The following is a 5,384-nucleotide window of genomic DNA, read 5'->3' on the forward strand; positions in this document are numbered from 1 at the left end:
GGCACTCTCAGTTGAGTTGAATTTGGAGAGACAAACAGTTCAATGTTGGGCCCTGAGTGGGACAACTTGAGTAGGCAGCAGTGCACTGTTGGAGCTCGCAGTGGAGCAATTAGTGCACCGTCACAGATACCTGCACAGACCAGCCAGCAAGGAGCCAGCATCAGCAGCCACCCCAGTCTTGGGCACAGAACGAGCTTGCCCCCAATGAGGAAGGAGTTCCCTCGCAGAAGAGAAGAAAAGCTTCCACCGCCAGAAACTGGAAATCCCTGACTCAGGACTCTGCCTTGGGGACATTCCAACCTTTTCTTATGTATGTGGAACTGCCTTCCTGAGGCTTTTCTATTGAATTCTTCCCTCCAGAGCTTCAAAAGCAGGTGGTGCAACCCCCCCCCCATACTTATCCATAATATTTTCTACCCCCATTAACCCCACCTATCACCATTAACCCTACCAAACCAAACCCTCTTACTTTCTGGTTGCTGTGCTTCCTCCTCTCTGCTTTATTCTCTTTTCCTGTTTGTTCATTCCCTTTGTCACCTCACTCTTCCATGAGCCTTGATCCGGATGGAAAATAAGGGTAGGTGCGGGAGCATGTGCCAGAACAACGCGTCGCTGCGTCCACTTTCCGTCGGTACTCCAGGGGCCTCCGTCTGGCCATCCCCCAGGCAGATGCCAGGCCCATCCCCATCTCCTTGAGATGATGGTCAACCTGCTGCAACCATGAGGCACGTGGTCGGCCCACTGGCCTCCTCCACTCATGAGACTCCCTCGCTGAGAGAATCTGGTGAGCAGGATCAGCGTCAGGAAAACGAGCCACATGTCCATACAGCCGCAACTGACGCTCACGGACTAAGCAGGTAACAAATCTCATCCGAGTCTCTCTCAGCAACCGCTCGTTGGACACAAAATCCGACCAGCGATAGCCAAGGATTCTCCGAAGACACCTGGTACCAAAGGAATTAAGTCTCCGTCTCAGATCCTTGGTCAGAGTCCAAGTCTCGCACCCATAGAGCAAGACTGGAAGTACCAAGGACCTGAAGACTCAGACTTTCGTCCTCCCGCACAGGTACCGGCAGCGCCACACCCCATGATCCAGGGAATCCATGACTCCCCAGGCCCGACCCAGACGTCTATTGATCTCTGACTCGCAGCTGCAGAGACATGAATATCACTGCCAAGGTAAGTTAATCTCTCCACGACCTCAACATCCTCACCACAAACAGACACAGACAGGACAGCAGCATCCAAGATGTCGCCGAAAGCCTGGATCTTAGTTTTGACCCAAGAAATCCGTAATCCCAACGGCTCCGACTCCTCATTCAGCACCTCGAGGGCCCCCAAAAGGATATCTAAAGTCTCCGCAAAGATGACTGCATCATCTGCAAAATCAAGGTCCGAGATCTTGACATTCCCAAACGATGCACCGCAACTTGATCTCTCTGACATCCTCCCTAAAATCCAGTCCATACAAGTGCTGAAAAGTGTGGGGGCAAGTACACATCCCTGACGAACTCCAGTAACAACTGGAAATAAGTCAGAGATGGTACCACCACACTTCACAGCACTCTCAGAACCAGAGTGGAGTTCAGACATCAGATCGATCAGTTTTGGTGGCACCCCACGAAGACCAAGAATCCTCCAGAGGACATCCCGATTCATTGAATCGAACGCTTTACAGAGATCAACATAGGCTGCAAGCAGCCCCTGCCGAAACTCTCGTCTGCATTCGGTGAGGACACGAAGAGCAAGGATACGGTCAATCGTTGACCTCTTTGGTGTAAAGCCTGACTGCTCTGGACGCTGGTGCTCAAGCAGATGGTGGCGAACCCTATCGAGAATTATCCGAGCAAAGACCTTGCCCGGCACTGAGAGCAGCGTCACCCCTCGGTAGTTGTTGCAGTCTTGGCGATCACCCTTCCCTTTCCAGAGAGGGACAACAAGGCCCCTCTTCCAGTCAGTTGGGATGATGCCTGTGTTCCAGGCCGAGCACAAAACTGCATGCAACGACACGAGTGCAGCATTTCCACCAGCCTTGAGAAGTTCAGCATGGATGCCACAGATCCCTGGAGCTTTGCTCAGTTTCAACTGGTTCACCACATCCTGTGTTTCAACAAGCGAAGGTGGACCACAGTTGATTTGAGGGTCAGCAACAGGGATTGTAACACCCTTGACGTCCAACTCGACAACTGGGGGATCAGCCCGGTACAACCGCTCAAAGTAACCGGCCCAGCGGGCCTTCACTTCTGACTCCTCTGTCAAGAGCCTACCACTCTCTGCTCTAACTGCAGTGCTCCGAGGGATGGGCTTGGATGAACGCAATGCGCGAATTCCCCTGTAAGCGGGACGAGAATCACCTGTCCACAGGTGATGCTCTACCCCCTCACAGATTTCTCGCACATAGGCCTCCTTGTCCACCCTCAGTGCACGTACAGTTTTACGCCTCAGCTCCCTGAACAGCTCAGCTCTGCCATTCAGCCTGGCCCTGCGACTCTGGTCAATGGTATCCCGTGTCCCTTGAGAGACAAAATTCTTCTTTGCCCTGCGGTGAGCTCCAAGACATCCACCGGCAACATCAAGGACGGTGGTCTTGAAGGCGCTCCACAACTCTTCAGGACCCCCCAAAGCACCCAGACCCCCCAAGTGTCCACTCAGCCTGTTCGCAAACTCCTCAGCTACTCTCTCATCCCTGAGCTTGGCAACATCCAGCCTCGGCTGGGATGGTACCATTCTCCAGGATTTAAGGTGCAGCTTTAGAGTTGCTACAACAAGCCTGTGGTCAGTATTGAAGAACTGAGCACTCCGGTAGACCCTGCAGTTCTGGATCATCCTCCAACGACCGTCAATGAGGACATGGTCAATCTCCTTTGACACACCGCCAGCGTTGGAATACCAAGTCCAGCGATGAGCTTGTGGGCGCTGAAACCATGAACCAGCCACCCTAAGTCCATGACTTCTTGAAAAGTCAAGGAACTTAGTGCTATTCTGGTTCATAGTTCCTGACCCATGGGGACCAACACACACCTCATAACCATCCCTATCAGTTCCAGTCGATGCATTGAAATCCCCCAAGACTAGAAGTGTATCTCGTCTGGGGCACTGATCAACCACAGACTTGAGTGTGGCGTAGAATGCATCCTTCACGGTGAGATCACTCGCCTCAGTCGGAGCATAAACAGAGACCACGGAAATGACACCTAAGGAGTGACGAATCCTTAATCTCATAATACGCTCGTTGACCGGTGTTACCTCAATTATCATTGGGGTCAGCTTATTGGACACAGCTACAGCAACTCCTTGGGTATGGTAACCATCAGAGCGACCAGACCAATAGTAGGTGTAACCACCCACCATTATCTCACCGCAATCCGGTCTCCGAACCTCAGAGAGAGCTGCAATCCCGATGTCCAAACACTTGAGCTCAGATGATAACAGAGACAGGTGATCATGCTCTCTTAGGGATAGGACATTCCAGGCACCCACCCGAAGGGACCGCCTCAGGTTAACCCAAGGAGACCGCCGTCTGATGGACGACATGGAAAATAAATGTTCAGTTTATTCACCTCCAGCATCGAAGATCAGAGGTTACTGTTTTCACCCCTTTCTGTTTGTTTGTTTGTTTGTTTGTGAACAGTATTACGGAAAAACTCCTCGACGGATTTCGACGAAACTTGGTGGAGGGGTTAGCTATGGTCCAAGGATCATGCCATTAGATTTTGGACTTGGTCCCCCCCCCCCAAAAAAAAATTGTTAGAGAAAAATAAAAAAAAATTTGCATTTCTACATGTTTTTTGTGATTTCCAACCCCCCCACCCCCCACCAAAAAAAAATTGTTAGAGAAAATTTTTTTTTTTTGCATTTCTACATGTGTTAAGTGATTGCCACCCCCCCCCCCCAAAAAAAATTGAGAAAAATAATTTTTTTTTTGCATTTCTACATGTTTTAAGTGATTTCCAACCCCCCCTCCCAAAAAAATTGTTGGAGAAAAAAAATTTTTTCCAACTTTTTTTTTTTCAACAAAATTTCGATTTCTTTTTTCTACATGTTTTAAGTGATTTCCAACCCCCCAAAAATGGAGAAAGGAACTATAACTCTATCAGCACTGTTGACATATTTAATGAATAAGATACAAGGTTCACTTAAGTGACCCAGCAGCATTGGTGGCGGGGATTTTGCACTCTCCCGAGTGCTGCCCCTCCAGTTTAAGTCCTGGGTTTTGATGCACCATCAAAATATTTCAGTTCAGCTGAAGGTGAAGTTTTTTTCACATAGTCATAAAACCAGCAGGTTTTTGATATGGATGCAGTTGGCAGGAGGAGAAGGGGCAAGTCTGGAAGACTTTGGTGGCTTCTTCCGTTCTCCCTTCTCCTTTGATGAGGAGAAGGGGGAAGAGAAGGGGCTGCCTGGAAGGAAATGATAGAGTTGGACATGAGAGAGGTGATGGTGCAGAGAGAGGATGTTTGGATAAAGAGCTGTAGGTGTAACTTCTGTGGAAAACCTAGAAGATGAGATTAATTCTTACAATGATAGTAGTCGTAGTAGTGTGATTTGCTTCCCACCGAGCCTTGTTTACTGCCAATAGAGAACGCTACGTTCGTGTTAATAATGCAAGAGAGGGAATGTTAGCGATTTTGTCAATTACAACTTTGTGTTATTCACGTGTTACAATATGTTGTGTTGTACCACCTGTCTCTACAGTCATCCAACAATCTAAACAATGTAAGAGAGGTAATCTATGAGAGGAGCTACAACCGCTGCTGGAGACAGTCACTCGCAGAAGAGAAGACGGTTGGTTCTCTATTCCTCTCTTTCTTTATCCGTCTCTCTCAGGAGAAGTGAATTCTTGCAGAAATTTTTCTGTAAGTCTCACTTGGCTGTACCTGGATGGGTTTGAGGGTGGTGGAGTAGCGGCTGAAACCCGAATCCTATCCAGGTTCCTCCTGATGACTCCATCTTTACTCTTTACTTCTTTGGGTTCCTTCTTGGTGTTCCGTTTGATTAATAAGACAACGCCTCTCCATGTCCACGAAAGAGTTGATGAAGAGAATTATCAGACAATATGTGACCTTTTGACCTCTCGTGACCTCAGATGTTACTTCAAACGACCAAATGTTGTCTGTATTACAACAGTTTTTTTCATAGGAATTAATCGATGTCTTAAGGCTGAAAATAATTCTTGGTCGAACCCTTAAGTTAAGACAACAAACACCAGCCTTTCTCTCAAGGTCGGATCTTCACCAAAATCCAATCAATTCATCCTTGGCAGACACACAACTTGTCCACCAAGTTTCGTCCGAATCTGTCTGTAACTTTTTGAGATATCCTGCTCACAGACAAACAAACAGTCAGGGGTGAAAACAGCACCTCCGTCCACCTTCAGCAGCGAT

This window comes from Eptatretus burgeri, chromosome 2 (genome assembly GCF_056783735.1).
Source record: "Eptatretus burgeri isolate ZD-2024b chromosome 2, Ebu_testis_v1, whole genome shotgun sequence".
In the NCBI taxonomy this organism is placed as follows: Eukaryota; Metazoa; Chordata; class Myxini; order Myxiniformes; family Myxinidae; genus Eptatretus; species Eptatretus burgeri.